Source organism: Mustela erminea, chromosome 18, assembly GCF_009829155.1.
Source record: "Mustela erminea isolate mMusErm1 chromosome 18, mMusErm1.Pri, whole genome shotgun sequence".
Classification (NCBI taxonomy): domain Eukaryota; kingdom Metazoa; phylum Chordata; class Mammalia; order Carnivora; family Mustelidae; genus Mustela; species Mustela erminea.
Window position 1 is genome coordinate 18,606,114 of NC_045631.1, and position 18,722 is coordinate 18,624,835.

Sequence of the window (18,722 nt, forward strand, 5' to 3'; positions counted from 1 at the left end):
TAGCCATCTTTTTGAATATGGAGTGTTATAGTGGGTTTGGTGTGCATTTTTCTGATGGCTAATGATATCGAAAATCTTTTCATGTGCTTCTTGGCCATTTGTATATCCTCTGGAGAAACGTCTTCAGTATTTGAAGATTGGGGTTTTTTTCATTTTGGACTTATAAGAGTTCTTTATATATTCTGGACACAAATCCCTCATCAGATTCATGATTTGAAAATGTTTCCTCCCATTTTCTGGGTTACTTTTTCACTTTCTTTAGGGTATCCTTTGAAGCACAAAAATTTTTAATTTTGATGATATATAACTTCTTTATTCATTTGCATGTGGCTTTCCTTTTGTCTCAGCACCATTTCTTTGTTCTTGTTAAAAAACCAGACTCAGTTTTTATATAAAAAATACTTTTCAGGAAGCCTGGGTGGCTCAGTGGGTTAAGCCTCTGCCTTCGGCTCAGGTCATGGTCTCAGGGTCCTGGGATTGAGCCCCGCATCAGGCTCTCTGCTCAGCGGGAAGCCTGCTTCCCCCTCTCTCTCTGCCTGCCTCTCTGCCTACTTGTGATCTCTCTCTCTCTCTCTCAAATAAATAAATAAAATCTTAAAAATATAAACCTTTTCTTTCTTTTAAGTTAGAAGGATGGAAGTTACCTATGAAAGAGTATATATGAATTATTTCAATTTTCTTTCTTTGTAGTCACTTTCTCTACTATTTATGTGGTTAAGATTGTCGCTAAGACTATAGAGATATAAACTATTAAAATATTTGGTTTGTAAAAATTACCAGATTTTGATTTTGCATTCATATACCACCCCAGAGTGTTGCCTAATTTCTAAGTTGTCTCTGTCTTGGAACTGAATCTCATCTGATGTATAAAGCTCCAACTCTTATTTCTTGGATTTTGGAGGGAGAGGAATACACTTAATGTCTGGTTTTCTCCAGAGTCCTTTCTAATCATTCCATGGGACCATGAACACTTCCCACTCTTGAGCTTCAAGGAGGTAGGCTTTTCTTGCTGCTATCTATCAGTTTCCTTGGTGGAGTCACGTGCAATCTCTAATCACAGTTTTCTTCATTAACTTCACATATACTAGCCTATAAAGCTATTATGTGTTTTGTAGGATTATCCTAATTTTGAAAATGAAAGGTAAGGAAGGAAATGTTTTTTTCATGTTAAATCATAAAGCTGAAAAGACTTCTTTTTTTCCCTAAAATTACTATTTAGTAATAGAATCCTCTAACCTCCAGTATAGATGACCATTTATTCTAGTTTATTATTATTATTATTATTATTATTAAAATTCCATTAGCCAACATATAGTACTCTACATCTGAAACTAATGATGTACTAATAAGGATGTACCCAATCAGTTGTGGAGGTGGGTGGAGTGATTGGGTAACTGGGTGATGGGCATTAAGGAGGGCATGTAATGGGATGAGCACTGGGTGTTATAGACAACCATTTAAAAATAGGTCTTATTCCCTGTGCTATAATGACCAGAAAGTTTCTCCTCTCCAAAGATAAAGAATTAAGAACAGTGAACATTTACTGAGCACTTAATCTTTACCAGGCACTGAGCTCTTTATAGGTAAGTTGTCCTTAAAAAGAGCCTTCTGAGGATAGATACTGTTATCACACGTATTTTACAAATGAGGAAACTGAGGCACCCATAACAGGTAGAACAGGGTCAGAATCCAAGCATTCTGACTTCAGAGCCGTAACGGCTGATGACAAAAGATTGGTCTCCCTTATCTTTCTTGTCTTAAACTCCAGTCTTGAATTCCATATCATTTTTGGTGGGCCTAGGAAAGAGGATCTAGGAAATACACCAGAAATGCCTTGTATTTGTTTTTCTAGTAAAGCTGAAGCTTATTCTCCATCATTCCTCATTAAACAATCCCATAATGATAATATCCCAAATGTACAAAAGTCTCCATTCTTGTTCTAAGACTTTATGTTAGTAAATGTATTTTATGATTGTAGCTTAATTTTATACTACTATTTAATTACTGATGGTGGGTATTACTTTAAATTATTATTGGAATATCCATAGGGATATTATCAAGTAAAACAAGTGGCCTCAAAGTAACACGAATTGTATGATGTGGAAGAAATAACATTGGCCTGATAGGAGAACCATTCATCTGGCTTTGCTACCATGTAACTCTGTGGCCCTGGCTAGTCTCTTCATCTACTTGGCCCTAGTTTTCTCATCTGAGAAATAGAAGTTGAATGATTCCCTAAGGTCCCGTTCAGTTTTAGCATTCAGAGATACTATATACTCTTGGTAAAGTGTTTTCAGACCCATGGAATAGAAGTTGAAGCAGTACTATAATTGGGTTTTATTCCTTAGTCTTTATGGTAATTATAGGCAGTCATGCGGAATAGGTTGAGCGATAATTCTGTTAATTGACCTCTGGATCCATGGGGTAGAAACTCCTTCCCTGCACAGGAAGTGTGATTTATATGCTATGTCTTAGAAATGTAAGCATTTTTAGATGCTCTTAGTGTTTATAAAGGACCTGGCCAAAGATTATTAAAGGCCTAAATATATTCTCTAATGAGTTAATACATTAGTGACTAAAATTAGAGTTTTTAAAACTTGGTTTTAAAATAATTCTTAAAAAACGGACCTTTTCGTACAGTGGTAGGAATAGGAAGAGAGATTTGGGATGAAGGATAATTTAGGATCCAGATTAGTTTTGGCCTGGGAAATTGGCAGTGGCTTCTAAAATATGTTTCCTTGTTTATTCTTCAGTATACTATAATCAATAAACCCTTAATAATAATAGTAACTGCCATTCTTGCCTACTGTGCATGGCAGAATTGACAAGAAATCTGCAAGACCTATGTGAAACCTATTGAAGGATATAAAAGAAAACCCAAGTAGAGGTTTATTCATGTTCCTTAAAAAGAAGACGCAATATTACAAAGATGCTGTTTCTAACCAAATTAATTTATATCTTTTTTCAAATTTAATTTTATTTATTTATTTTTAAGTATGCTGTATGCCTTTTCATGGGGCTTGAACTCATGACCCTGAGATCAAGAGTTGTATGCTCTACCTACCAGTTGGCTGCCCCTCATTTATATTCGGTGTGATCCCAGTCAGTATCCCTATAGACTTTCTCTTGGAACTTGATAAGCTGATTCTAAAATTCACGTGGAAGAGAAAATGCTCAAGAATAGCATAATATTTTTAAATAAAAGAGTGAGAGAAGATGTATGCTGGCAGATATCAAAATGTATTTTAAACCATTACTAAAGCAGTATAGATTAATGGAACAGATACAGATCTGCATATATATTTGGATAGAAATGATGTTTCACATCAGTGGGGATAGGAAGAAGTACAACTGGAGTTGGTAATAAGCTTTCTAAAAGGTAAAAAAGTAGAGCCCCACATTACCCCAGTCTCAAAAATAAATTCAAGATGGATGATAGCCTAAACATTTTTTAAATATATAAAGTTAATAGAAGAAAGATAGAGGAAGGTATGTTTATGATGTTGAGAAAGGAAAGATGTTAAGATAAAAAACACACAAACCCTAAAAAAAAAAAAACTAATAAATTTGACTATATCAAAATGTAAATTTTAAAATAATGAAAGATAGCACAATTACATTAGAAAAAAGCAGTAATTGAGAAGTATCTGTACATATATAGCAGATGCTTTGTATTCGTGATATATAAAGAATTCCTACAAGTAATTTAAAAATCCTTATAGGAAAAATAATTTCATAGAAGAAATAAAAACGACCAATAAGAAAATACATTCAACTTCATTAGTAATCAGAGAAATTTTAAAATAAGATAAAATTTTCACTTTTGGCTTAGGAAAAATACTTAATGTAAAAACATCTAGTGTGATGAGGAAATAGGGAAATACATTTTCGTAAACAGTTTGTGAACACTTAAATTGGTATAGGTACTTTGGAGGGCAATTTGGCAGTATCTATTAAAATTTAAAATACCTGTACCTCATGACTCAGCGGTCCCCTTTCTTGGAATCTAGTCTAGAAAAACTTCCTTAAATGTAACACAAGTGTCTGCCACAAGAATGATTGTTGTAGTGTTGTTGGTAATAACAAAACACAAAACAAACCCAAAAAACTTAAATATCCATTAATAGGCGAATGCTTAAGTAAACTCTTGAACACTATGCAGCACTTAAGAAGAATGGGATAAATCTACATGTATTCAGATATGCTGAATATGTAATGAAAAAAAAGTCCAATCTTATTCATTCTTTAGACATTTAAGGTCAGATGATAAATCCTTGATTATTTCAAATTTGTTATATTCATTTGATGGTAATGATAGTAGGAGAAAGAAACATGGCATATCCAAATGGATTTACTGGGAAGGGGTGCCTGGGTGGCACAGTGGGTAAAGCCTCTGCCTTCAGCTCAGGTCATGATCCCAGGGTCCTGGGATCAAGCCCCACATCGGGCTCTCTGCTCCATGGGGAGCCTGCTTCCTCCTCTCTCTCTGCCTGCCTCTCTGCCTTCTTGTGATCTCTGTCAAATAAATAAATAAAAATTTTTTTTTTTTAATGGATTTACTGGGGAAAAGGCAGTGAGCTTTTTAAAGGATTCTGGCAAGTGGGCCAAATTGCTTTCTAGGAAGGTTGTTTTGTTTATATTTCTACCAGTGGTGGCAGTGAGTATGCTCCAAACATCATTTTCCAAAAATTAAAAACTATATTTTCATTTTAGGAAAAGTTAAGAAAATTGGCATTGTATAGCTATTCAGGTGACAGGCAAAGTTGATAGCTGTGTATTAAGCTCTATATGTCCTGGAAGCCCCCAGCTACTGAGTTCTATAACCAAAGTTCATTCTACACATCTTAAGCCAATTATATAATCTGTTTCTAAGTGGAAATGTTTAATATTTTTTCCCATTGAAGCCTTTAAAAGTTTGAGTTCCTTTTTCAGTTTTTAGGGAATTTCAAGTTCTAATTTCATTTCCCTGGTATACTTTTCGTAACTATTTTGTTATTAACAAAGATATTGGGAAAATAAGAGCTGTAGATGGTTTATGATTTCCTAATTCCATTTAATATAAGGACTTTATTTCTCTTTTTCATTTTAAAACAATCCTACTATATTTTGGTTGCCAATTGGCAATAAACTTACTTTATAGCTATGATAACTAAGGTTTGGAAAATCTTTAGCACTTCGCATGTGTGGACATTTTGGCAGTGTATTATTTAATTCTAGTTTCTAGTTTTAAACTAAAAAAAGTGTTTCAGGCCACCTAGGTGGCTCATTTGGTTGGGCGTCCCACTCTTGATTTTGGCTGAGGTCATGATCTCAGGGTCACGAGATGAGGCCCACATCAAGCTCCACTCTCAGTGTGTAGCCGGCTTCAGATTCTCTCTTTCTCCCTCTGCCCTTCCCTGCTCTCACTTGCAGTCTCTGAATGAATGAATGAATGAATGAATGAATTTAAAATTCAGATTAATAAAATACTGTGAAGGCTATGCCGAACACTTCTGTAGGCAGGATTCTTTCTGAGAGCCTCTCAGCTAAAGGAAAGAATGGTGGACCCAGAAATGAAGTCCTAGGTCTGCCATTAAGTAGATGGGCAGTCTTGAGCAGTTCATTACAACTCTCTCAACCTCACGACCAACCTGTGTAAGTTGAACTAAATCCATCTTAATGACCCTTCCAGTTTCTGAGAATTACTTTCTTTTATGTTAAGAAGCTTACAGTCTGGGGAGGGAAAAAAAGGAGCTTATAGTCTGGTGGTAGCAAACTAATTCACCTGAGTGTATTTTCTGTCTTACTATTTCACCTCCCAGGAATTTGTTGTGTCTTATCTCTCTCTAGGTTAGTAAGGTTAGGACTTAGATTGGAGGAAGCAAAGAATTCTGTGATACTTTGTGGAATTATCTTAGTTTTATTCATTAGATTAACCAGAGCAATTTTGGCTTATGCAGGACTTAATAAGGAGAAACTAGGAAAGAAACTAGGAAAGGAAATGTAATGTGTAAATTTATTTTCTGCCTTTTAAAATCCAGGAAAAGAAACTTCCTTTGAGAATATTACTCCTTTGTACATATTAATTATTTCTCACAAAATTCCACTCCAGAAGGAAGGTGATTCAAGCTCTATTTTACAGTTACAAGTGGGAAACTCTCAGCATTTATGAATTAAGTGGGCTGAGTTAATACCAGTATTATGGACTCCAGGATGAAGCCCGGATTCCATTTAACCCCTCTACAGTATTCCTGCTGCCTCCACCCAGACAGAATGGACAAGCGCACTCTCCTCACATTTCCATATATATTTTTTTGTGTGTCCAGGTCTGGTTCCAGCAATTCTCCTCCACGAAGCCCTCCCCAGTCCTTGAGCAGAAAGTAACCTCTCCTTTGTACCTTCTAATTATTTGTTCCTTCTAGTACTAAACTGAAGGCTACTTAAGAGTGAAATCCATGTTCAATTCATCCTTATATACCATGCAGCAGAGTGTCCTTTGTTTGTTTTTTTAAAAATTTTATTTATTTATTTGACAGACAGAGATCACGAGTAGGTAGAGAAACAGGCAGAGAAAGGAAGGGAAGCAGGCTCCCTTCTGAGCAGAGAGCCTGATGATGCAATGATGCGGGGCTCAATCCCAGGGTCCTGGGATCATGACCTGAGCCAAAGGCAGACTGAGCCACCCAGGCACCCTGCAGAGTGTCCTTTGTAACAAGCACTCAGTGATGTGTGATGGCCGGCTAGTTAGGTGGATATTGGACAGATGGATGGATAGATGAATGAATGACTAGTGGGCTTTTTATCCTAGCCATATGTGCGTAAGTGTATTAGTTGTGGCTTTGTACTTGGTTTGCATTTTATTTTTTTATTTGAGTGTCTCAAGAACAAATTATGTTGTAACATTAAGTTTTTGAAAATATCTGTCATTTTTTTAACATTCTATTCTCTAATATCTTTAGGTGTCAAAATTTGGAATATCCAACATTATATTTATGGCATTGCTTTTACCAGCTTTATTTTCATGGGCCTTGGTTGGGACTTGGAAACAATGCACCTTGTTTTGATAACTTTCTGATGGACCAGAGGCCTCAAATGGATGTCACATGCTGTTGGATCAGGTTATAACAAAGAAAATGACAGTTGATCCTCTTTGTTTCAAGTAGTGTCTCTCACTCTCCTTCTCTCTCTCTCTCTCTCTCTCTCTCATTAGGTTTAGTTTAATTCTGGAAGTATTTGTTTGCTTTAAGGACAAGTTGTAATTTCCTTTCTAATATCCATTTAATTATAATAGCACATAGTAGACACTCGATTAATATTGACATAAATGAACAGTGGAAAGCATTGTAGCAAAGTGGGAGCAGCATGAACCTCTCAGTAAGAAAAGCCTATTTTGAAAATTGATCCTAACTCTTATATTCATCTTGGGTAAATTACTTGAGTCCTGTACCCTTATTTGTAATATGGAAATGATAATAATTATGGATTTTTAATACTCTTAGTTTTAAATATTCATCAGTGTGCATTCTGATTTATTTTTGTTTGGGAAGCATAGTCATCATATTTTAATTTTTAGACTTTTTTTTTAAACTAGATACTTATGGAAAAAAAAAAGATACCCCACACATTTGAAAAAATAAAATGTGTAGACATGAAGTTTAGGGGACATTCATGTAATTTAGCCACCACTTTGTACAATATGTATAGCTATGAAAAGTAACACCAAATGTACACATTTCCTTTTCCATAGAAAATCTTAATTCCTATGATTAACATCAGAAAATCAGCCAGTCAGACATTTTCAATTGTTCACTTGCTGCTTTGCGCTTGTTTTTCTACCTAATCATAATTTATGTAACTCAGATCATTGAGATCATGAGTATCCTCACCATTAATTTGTTTGCTAGTTATAATCATACAATATACTTAGTAGGATACGGCTAGATTTTATCTCATCTTTTCTTGCCTATGCCTTCTCTGATCCTTATGGTTAGTAATTCATTTAATATGTAGTATCTACTATAGTAGAAATCTGGAAGAAATAATGAATGCTGAGTAAGGTAGTATGATGTATTGCAGCCCTGATTTTTTTGATCTTTTCCTTGTTTCCATGTATTTCTCCAGTTCCTTTTAAAAAATCTTTACTTGTTTGTTTGTTCTAAAAATATGTATTGAGCATCTACTATATGTCACTTACTGTTGCTAGGGCAATAAATATGTATTGACGAATAAATAAAGCAGACATAGTTCCTTCTCTCATGAAGCTTTTTCTACATGGTAGTGAAGATAAAATTAAGCATGTACACAAATGTATAATTACAAATTGGTAATTCTATGACTGAAACAAATAGAAAGTAGTGCTTAGATTGGAGGTTAGGAAGGGCCTCCCTGCAAACTTAGTGAGGTTGAAGAATGAGTAGAAGTCCATAGGAAAACAAGGAAGAGGGTGGTCTAAACAAAGAGAATGGCATGTTCAAAGGTTCTGAGGTAGAGAAAGTTTGACATATTTGAGAATCAGGAAGGCCAGTGTGGCTGGATCAACATATAGAGGGGCAGAAAGAGGAAACTAGAGAAGTACGCAAGGGCCAGATTATGTAAGAGTTTATAGAACATAGAAATTTGGTGGTTGTTTTCTGTGGGTTTTTTTTTTCTTTTTTCTGAGCAATATAGAGAAACTATTGAAAGGTTTTCATCAGGGCGGGACCATATTTCTGCTTTTAAAAAATGGCTTTGGGGGGCACCTGGGTGGCTCAGTGGGTTAAGCCTCTGCCTTCGGCTCAGGTCATGATCCCAGGGTCCTGGGATCAAGCCCCGCATTGGGTTCTCTGCTCCATGGGGAGCCTGCTTCCTCCTCTCTGCCTGCCTCTCTGCCTACTTGTCATCTCTCTGTCAAATAAATAAAATCTTTAAAAAAAATGGCTTTGGTTCCTGTACAGAGTACAGATTGTAAGAGATAAGGTTGAAATAGATCAGCAGTTAGGGAAGCCATGGCGGGTGAGACAAGCTGTGGATAGATTTGAGGTAGAACCTGCAGAGCTTCCTGATAGGTTGGCTAGAGGACTGAGGCAAAAGAATACATCAAACATGACTCCCATCTTTCTTTCTTTTTAAGATTTATTTATTTATTTATTTATTTGAGAGAGAGTAGGAGGGGCAGAGGGAGAAAAAGCTCAAGCAGGCTCTGGCCTAAGCTTGGAGCCAGACGTGGGGCCCCATCTCATGAGATCAAATTTCGACCTGAGCTGAAACCAAGAGTGGTTTAACTGACTGCGTCCCCCAAGTGCCCCCTAGCTTTCTGCTTGTAGCAGTTGAGGTGTATGTTTGCACCATTATCCAAGGTAAGGTATTCTAGTCCAGGGTGGATTTGGGAGAGGGAGTGGGAGTGGGACTGGGGAGTTTACAGATGACAGTGAGATCCCCAGTAGAGATAACAAATAATTGAATACAAGAGTCTGGACCTCGGAATAGAGGTTTAGAGCTAGAAATACGCATTTGGGAATCTTCAGTGAACAGTTGATATTTAGAGTCCTGTGACTAATGAGATCACTTGGTTGGGGAGAGTTATAGAAAAAGAAAAGAAAGCTCGAGACCAAGTCCTTTATCTTTTGAGAGTTTGCAACACTCTAGTTAACTTAATTTTCTGGCCAAGTTATATATTGTCTGACAGTGAAAATTCTGCATCTCTGTGTTCTCTTTTCATAATTCATGAAGCCAATGAATGAAACCCAACAATGAATTTTTTTTAGTTAAAAGTATTGATCTGAAAATTCCTTTTAACTAAGTATCTTTCTTTAGTATATTCATAAACTTTTCTGGAAAGCAGCCATTATTTTGAATACTTCTCTTTAGAGGGAGTATAGATGTGGAAAGTGGAAGAAACTGGGCCAAGTATGAAATCTCTGGAGAACTTTTCCTAGAAGCTTGTTTATAAATCAGTCCATTTGTGTTTTTGTTAATAACCTCTTATAAAACCAGAACATAAAGGGCATGGGATGGAGAGAATACTTGAGTTGGAGTTTCCAACTATTTTAAATTTGCTCTATTTAAGTCACATGTCTTATACTAATTGTAGAAGTTGATTGATGTTTGCCTGGGTAGGTAATGATGAAAAAGCGCAGCTTTTCTTCTGGATATGTGACTTTGGTTCTTCTTTCTTTCTTTAAATATATTTCTTGGGATACCTGGTGTCTCTGTCTCTGCCTTCAGCTCAGGTCATGATCCCAGGCTCCTGGGATTGACTCCTGCATCGGGCTCCCTGCATCTCCATCTGCCCATCTCTCTCTCTCTGACAAATAAATAAATAAAATCTTAGTAAATGAATAAATAAATATATTTCTTATCTCTATGTGTTGGTTGCACATGTTTCTTTAGAGGTTTTTGAGCCAGTTACACATTTTAGACTGTTTAAAGATTATGTTAAAAGCCATTCTACTCTATTTCATTTCTCTTGGGTTTTTTTAGGTAGCCATTAGTAAGTATGGATATTTTGTTTTGCTTGCCTGTTGGCTTGCTTGCTTGTTTTTTTTTTTAACCCCATAGGTCTGAAACTCACCAAAATTATTGAAATTCTTTCAACATGAAGTATTTCAGAAACTTGTTACTTGCACTTTTCTATGCCAAAAAATGCCTTTTAAGCCACCAAGAATTTTTACCTGCCACTGTAAGCCCTCCTGTGCTCCATTCACTCTGTTAAGAGAACACTAGCCCACCCCTCTTTTTTATCTGGTCCTGTACCCACCTAACCTTGTGTAAATATCATTAAGCATTTTTTTGGGTAGGAGGGAGATTTAGCCTTTCTTTTTCCACGTAGGATCTAGGGATAAGAATGCACACTGATTTTTATTGTTGCTATTGTATTGCGTATTGGACGGGAGCCAAGACTTGGTGCTAATGTTATACTGTGTGGATACTAATAGTCACCAATTCTAATTGTGAGTGTTAAAACAAACTTAAAGATATAACTCTCAGTTTTCAAGAATCAGAGCTGGAATTAGTCTAAAACCAACATTTACACAATTCAAAAGAAATAATTTTACCCTTCCATAACTTTAAAAACCAAAAGCAAGCATATCTAATAGACCACTGCTTTCCATCACTGTTTTTCTGTTTTAAAAAATGATTTAGACTTATTAAAGGATTTGGCTGAAATAAGACTCCCTGTGTTTTACTAAGATATTCATTTTAATGTGTTATAATTTAGCTATTTACCTGTTGGACATTTGGGTTTTGTTATGTATAATTCTGTAGGGAATATTTTGTACATAAATCTTTATATACATCTCTGATTGTCTCTTAACAATGAATTCTGGAATTTACTGAGTTCAAGAAAATGAGCATTTTCAAAGTTTTTGATACAGTGTCATATTATGTCATATTACTTTTCAGAAAAATTTTACCATTTTTCACTCCCAGCCATTGGTGTGCAAATTCCTCTTTTTCTTTTCTTTAATAGCTTTGGAAACATTTATAGTCTCTTGTCTTTGCCAGTCTGAAGGATGAAAATTGTATCCTTTTCTGTTTTACATTTTTTAAACTAATGGAGTAAGACATGTTTATTCTCTGATTTCTTTTTAAAAAATCAAATGAATCAGAACACAGTAGTATAACTAGAATAGTATATCTTTATTCCACACTGGTTTGAAAAAATTTTGCTTACAAAAGGCTGCAGGAGAGTATATTTTCAAATCTTATTATCTTGAGAGAATAGATGTATACTTTCAATTCTGCTAGAATATCTCAAGCTCTAACCAGTGTTCAGTAGAACATTAACATTCTAAATCTTGTATTCCAGAACATAAATTTGCCAGTTCTCTGAAAACACTGGAACACAAATGGAAAATTCAATAGCCCTACTTTAGTGACTTGCTTGTGATAGACCAATGGGCAAAATGCAGGCAAGACTGCCAGCTGCTCTACATCTGCAAACATTTGTGCAGAACTAATTTTAATAACAGATGTTGGGAATATTTTAAAAAAAAAAAAAAAAAGCAGCTCCCCTCTGAGAAAGTCAGACCTATCCCGTGACTTCTCAGATGCCCCATAACCCTGTTAGCCAGAGTTTCATTCCTAAAATTCCTTATTTTGCTTCCCTTCTTTCTCGTGTGAGAAGTTTTAGAAATGCTGAAGGGAATCTCACAACTTCAGAAAGTCTTGATACTGCTTTGGTTGTTGTCTGTTTTGTTGTCATGTTTAGAAGCCTGTATATAATTAGGGTTTACCCTTGGAAGATTCTGGTTTGACCTTTGGGGATGACCTTTTGTGTTGAGATAAAAGTTACAGGTAATGAAGAGAAACTTTCAGGGAAAACTATTATTTTTATCAAACGGACAGTGGTAATTCCAGTAGGAATTTGCTAAATCAGTGTCTGAATGATGGCTCATACAGATTTTGGATTTATGATACCAGTATTCCATGTCATTAAAGGAGCCCATACAGGCCCAGATAGGTGCCTCTGTGACATGTCAGTATCCTCACTCAAACACCTAATCAAATTTTTTTTTCCTGTGGTTTGCTTATGCTGAAAGGCTAAGTAAATTTTTTTCATTGTTATTATTTGATTTTTAAGTTTTTTTTTTTTAATTTTAATTCCTTAAATGAGGTTGTACACTCATAAGATTCAAAATTAGGAAAGTTGTAAAGAGCATGCAGTGGAAAAGTCTCCCTCTTCCTGTTTTCCAGCCATCCAATTCTCCATTTTCATACAACGAATTAACTACTATTACTAGTTTTCTGTGACTCTTTTTAGATGTACTCTATGCATAGATAAGCAGTGTGTGTGTGTATGGCTCCTCTTTTACATTAATAGTACTACATTACACGTAATATTTTTTTTCCATTTAGTCTAGCTTAGAAATATTCCATATTAATACATGAAAACTCCCTTGTTTTTATCCTTCCTAGATAGGACTTCATTGCATAAATGTACTGTGATTAATTAACCAGTGTCTAAACTTTTGTTATTAGAATAAATGCGGCAATAAATAACATAAGAAAAATGTCATTTCACATAATTACAATAAATTTCTAGGAACATACTTTTGGGGCAAAGGGAAAGTAGTTTTAAATAAACATAAAGCTTGGATGTGACCCAGGGGTTCACTCTTTTATTTTTTTCTTTAAGATTTTATTTATTTATTTATTTGAGAGAGAGAGAGAGCATGAGAGGAGGGAGAGTCAGAGAGAGAAGCAGACTCCCCACAGAGCAGGGAGCCCCATGTGGGACTCAATCCTGGGACTCTAGGATCATGATCTGAGCCGAAGGCAGTCGCCCAACCAACTGAGCCACCCAGGCGCCCCCAGGGGTTCACTCTTAAAAACCAAACCTGAATAGAAATAGAGATCATATAGTTAGCTGACCAGAGAGAATTTTAAAACTTTTTTCTTTCTGTGAGTAAAAATGGCAGTGAAAATGCTGAATGATTATTTTCAGTAATTGGTTTTCAGTGATGGGCAATAACTCTGATTTAGCATTTTAAATTATTTCCTTATTTCCATTGGTAGTTCAAGGCAATTACAGAATTCTAAGGAGGAGTTCATTTATTCAACTTGCTACCATCCTAAATACTACTCTGCATTTTTTAAAACATTAATGTTTGTCATTTTAAATAACTTCGTGATTTTCAACTCTCACAATGTACCAGTTTTACACATTTATGGGGTTCCTATTCTATGTCCTTGTCCTCAAAGAGTTGACTAAATCCGTAGTTTACAATCTGGGCAAAAATTCAGAAAAGATTCTTTTCATCTTTTAATGTTATATAATCTGTGCTTTATTTCTTCATTTTTCCTTCAATACGGTATACCTAGCTGCATCTTTTCATGTGCTTGTTTGCTGACTATATCTTTTCTTGGTGAAGGGTCTGTTCAAATCTTTTGTCCATTTTTTATTTTTCTTACTTAGTTGCAAGAATTCTTTACATATTCTGTATACAAATACTTTGTCAGACATATTTCATAAATATTTCTTCCCAGTCTGTAGCTACTTTTTGTCTTTTTTTCTTAAGATTTTATTTATTTATTTATTTGAGAGAGAGCAAGAGCGAGATGGGAAGAGAGAGAGAGCATGTGCACGCATAGAGGGAGAAGAAGCAAACTCCCTGATGAGCAGGGAGACCGACATGGGTCTTAATCCCAGGACCCTGAGATCATGATCCGAGCTAAAGGCAGATGCTAACTGACTGAGTCACCCAAGTCCCCTACTTTTTGAATTCTTTTTTAAAAGTTATTTATGTATTTATTTTTATTTGAGACAAAGATAGGGGGAGATAGTGCGTGAGCAAGGGGGAGAGGGAGAAGCAGACTCTCCACTGAGCAGGAAGCCTGATGTGGGGCTTGGTCCCAGGACCCTGGGATCATGACCTGAGTCGGAGGCAGTCACTAAACTGATTGAGCCATCCAGGTGCCCTACTTTTTGTATTCTTAAGTGAGTCTCTCAAAGAGTAAGTTTTTAATTTTGTTGAACTCTATCTTACAGGGTTTTTCTCTTATGGTTCATGCTTTTTTGTGCTATTAAAAAATCTTTGCTTAACCCATTGCCACGAAGATTTTCCTCTGTATTCTACAAGTTACACCAATTTTTTTAGTAACAATTTATAGTTATCACAACTGGTCTTGGCAGTTGAGGAAACTAGGCTCAGTGAGGTTGAAACAATTCATCAAAGGCCAGTTAACCTTTGTGTTTTGTGCCACTATGTTTCAATCCCAAATTAAGTGCTTTTCCCACTCTAGAGGTCTGTGCATATTTTGTCAGAGTATGTACATATAGGGGTGCCTGGGTGGCTCAGTGCATTAAAGCATCTGCCGTCAGCTCAGGTCATGATCTCAGGATCCTGGGATCTAGCCCTGCATCGAGCCCTGCATCGGGTTCTCTGCTCAGCAGGAAGACTGCCTCCCCCTCTCTCTTTGCCTGCTTGCGATCTCTGTCAAGTAAGTAAGTAAAATCTTAAAAAAAAAAAAAAAAAAAGAATATGTACATATATAATAAGATGATAGGCCTCTGTTGATTTAATATATCCTGGGTGTGATCATTTAGTTTGTTGTTTCCCAAGGTCTTGCCTCTTATATCCTGCTGGGATCTACCAGTTGTTGAGCATATCAATTAGAGGGTATGTGAAAGAGGAAGTAAATTTACTAACCAAATGTCATTTTTTTGGTGCCTTCATAAAAGATATTTTCTAATTACTTGGATTCAATCCAAATTTTTATTTATGGAACACAGTATTAATAATATAAGAATGCATATTGAATAGTCAGCCAACAAGTAGTTCTTGAGTGCCTATTGTAAGTGCCAGGCACTGTGTGTAATTGCTGGATATATAGTAATGAGTGAATTAGATACACTTGATCTTTTTCCTCTTGAAATTTGTGGTGTAGAGGAGTAGGTTTCAAGTTCTTGTGGTGGAGGTCCACATGTAAGAAATATGTTTTATATGATGATTGTTATGCTTGCATAGTTGCTTGTTTAGGTACATACATATCTAGAACAGAAGTTTCGTGAAACAGTTCTTCCTCTTCCTTTATGCAGTGTACTGATATTTTTCTTTCTATTCAGTTAAAAAAAAAAGCTATGTTGCTGCAAACCACTAGATATTTCACAAGCTGTTCATGGGTCTTAGCCTGCAGTTTGAAGAAATGAGTGGATGCTGGTTGATTACTGCATTTAGGGGAGACTTTGAAGCACTGTGCTTTGTTGCTGAGGGTCTTGTTGGGAGAACCTGAATATGGTGTCTGCTTTTTGAAATTCCCTGCTGCCCACTGGCCAAGCGGGACAGGGAATATAACTACACATTCCTCGCAAATACACCAAAACTTTCAAAATTTCAAAGGAAATTTTAAGATTCTGTAGTGCTATAAAGGAAGAACAATGTTTCTTTATTTATTCTCAAAATTAGGGTGCCTGGGTGGCTCAGTTGGTTAAGCAACTGCCCTTGGCTTAGGTCATGATCCCAAGGTGCTGGGATTGAGTCACATCGGGCTCCACCTGCTCAGCCAGGAGCCTGCCTCTCCTGCCTGCCACTCCCCTTGTGCTCGCGTGCTCTCTCTCTTTTTGTCAAATAAATAAATAAAATATTTTTTAAAACAAAACAAAATTATGAGGCCTATTATAGATTTAGAAGTAAATAGGAAATAACTAGCTAAGGACATTTGTCAAACACTAATGCTAAATAAAACATACACAGAAACCTGAAAAATTGTTTCAGTAAGAAGATTAGAAAGTATCTTCATTTGATTATTTGGGATTGAGGAAACTGGGCATACTTAGTGGTATTACTTGACTAGGTGTCAATTATGAGCAGTCTTTGGAGAGAGGACTTTTATGTGGCTTAACTGCAAGTGATCTTTTTGTCAAAATATGAAACTGTTCCTTATCCTTCAAGCAAACAATTTAGAGCTTCAGAACACAAGAAGGGTCTACCCATTCATCTTAGTTTGCAATTAGTTGAGGATTAATGAAGAAAGGACATTGCTTCAGAAATTGGAAACTAGACACTTTTCATCAGAGGAAGTTTTATTCTGTGGCCGTGTGTAGCTTGGTTTCTACTCAGTGTGGGTCTTAAATGTTGGGTTTCAATAGTGGAGGTTTTCTTTTTTTTAATTTTTTTATTTATTTATTTTTTTTTAGAGATTTTGTTTATTTATTTGACAGAGAGAGATGACAAGCAGGCAGAGAGGCAGGCAGAGAGAGAGGAGGAAACAGGCTCCCCGCTGAGCAGAAAGCCTGATGTGGGGCTTGATCCCAGGACCCTGAGATCATGACCTGAGCCGAAGGCAGCAGCTTAACCCACTGAGCCACCCAGGTGCCCCAATAGTGGAGGTTTTCTAACTCCCAGTGGAATTGTGGCTATTACAGTAGGGTGATTTTTACTTTGAATCTTTCTAACCACCTTCCTTTGACAAATCTACATGAGCCAATGACAGTGATCTGAACTCATAGACAGTAGGTTCCAGATTTAAAGTGTCTGGAGGGTGCAGGGTTCTGTTGCACTTCCCGACAGGTTGGTCCCCTTCCTAATGGAATTATCTTGATGTGGCAAAGGGATGAGACTAAATTATTTGTTTGGTTTTTGTTTTGTTTTGTATTTCTGTGCATGGTGGTGGACGGTGGGGGAGCACAGGGGAGAGGAGGAGAGAGAATTCTAAGCAGGCTCTATGCCTAGTGCAAACCCCATGCAGGGCTTGACCACATGACCCTCAGATCAGGACATGAGCCAAAATCTAGAGTTGGATGCCTAACCAGCTGAGCCATCAGGTGTGCCCTACATTATTGTATTTTAAATGATAATTTCCTGAGATGCACATGGCCTAATTACCAACAAAGAATACCAATGTCGTTCTCATACCAATATTTGTTCTCCATCTAGACAGCGGGAATAGTGAGAATAACAGAATGAGCTAGTACAACTCCCAAGCAATGGATTTTCAGGTTTTGTTTTCTTCTTTTACCCCAGTTAGAAGAAACTAGTATATTTGGAAAGACTTCTCTTGCTTATGAGAAACAGAGACCATCCACTTCAGAGGATATGTTTACATGAGAAAGATCTAAGATTTATCTCCATATGTGATGAGCATTTTCTTTCAGAGAAATTATCCTCATGGAAGGGGATTTTCTGCTAGAACATACAATTTCTGACAGTTCTGCTCAGGCTCAGACAGCTTTGCCTCTCAGAAGCTGACTGATTTCTGTAGGACATGGCACTTGTCACTACTTCCTCAGGGGCATTGCCTGGGCCTGAAATGTATCTTTGTGCTGCCTCGTATGCAAGAAATCCGTGTGTAAACTCCAGGTTTTTCTCTAGGGTCAGGACAGTAGCAACCATAAACTCCAGTGCTTTAGTGTCTAGCCCTGCTGCTTATGAAAACAGCTCTGATTTCTACTGGTCCTGTGTTTTAGGAAGAGACTGACATGGATTTTGATTTCTGCAGAGGAACTTCCTGCATTTTGCTGTTGTTCTAGAGAAAAAGCCACTATCAAAAGCAATTTATCATTCTCTGCAAGTTTTTTTTTTTGTTTTGTTTTGTTTTGTTTTTTTCAGAATAACTCCTCTCTGTGACAGTCATCAGTTTGTTCACAAGGGTCTCTACTGACCCTGGCCTGACAGAGTGGCTCTTCCCTTGCAAGTTCCAGGATTCTGCATCCTCCTTGATCCTCTCTTCTTTTGGGTCTCTAGTATCCTCGTTCTTTTCAGTTGGGAATACCATTGACCCATGACCAGTATTTGATGGGGATCCTTCTTAAAATTCTCTGGTGGAAATTGAATTTTATGTGTTTACCCTGTCTCCTACCAGCATGAATGTTTCCCCAAGGAGTTTAGCAATCTCACCATCATGTCAGCCCCTGAATTGTGGGTGACTGCGGAAAAGAAGTCAGACTTGGGTAGAGTCTGTAAATGGACTTTTCTCACCTTCAACAGTTTTATGAATTAAAGGATTTTGAGGAGGAAGCCCTACCCCCACCAGACCCAAAACTGACTGATTTTTAGTACATGTTGAAAGTGGAATCAGGGAAGGAGATCTCCAGAGAGGTGTTCAGATGATATTCCCCTCAGATAGTTTTAACAGTTGGTATAACTATTTCTCCAGAGAATAGGGAGTGAATTTTCTGGAAAGATTATTCCTCAGGTTTACAACCTTTTAGCTCCTACTGGGCAGCTTCTCTCGTTATAGTCCGGGCAATTAAATCAGAAAGCAAAAATGACCTTTCTGCAGTATGAAGAGATCGTGTAGTCAGAATAGGAAATTAATTACAA

At 36.7% G+C, this 18,722-nt stretch overlaps 1 protein-coding gene across 3 annotated transcripts in view; it reads left to right on the forward strand.

Annotated features, from left to right (window-relative positions):
• The window catches only part of SSH2 (slingshot protein phosphatase 2), a 250,754-nt gene that overhangs the window by 25,941 nt on the left and 206,091 nt on the right, over positions 1–18,722 (forward strand). The gene's annotated exons all lie outside the window — the stretch shown is intronic.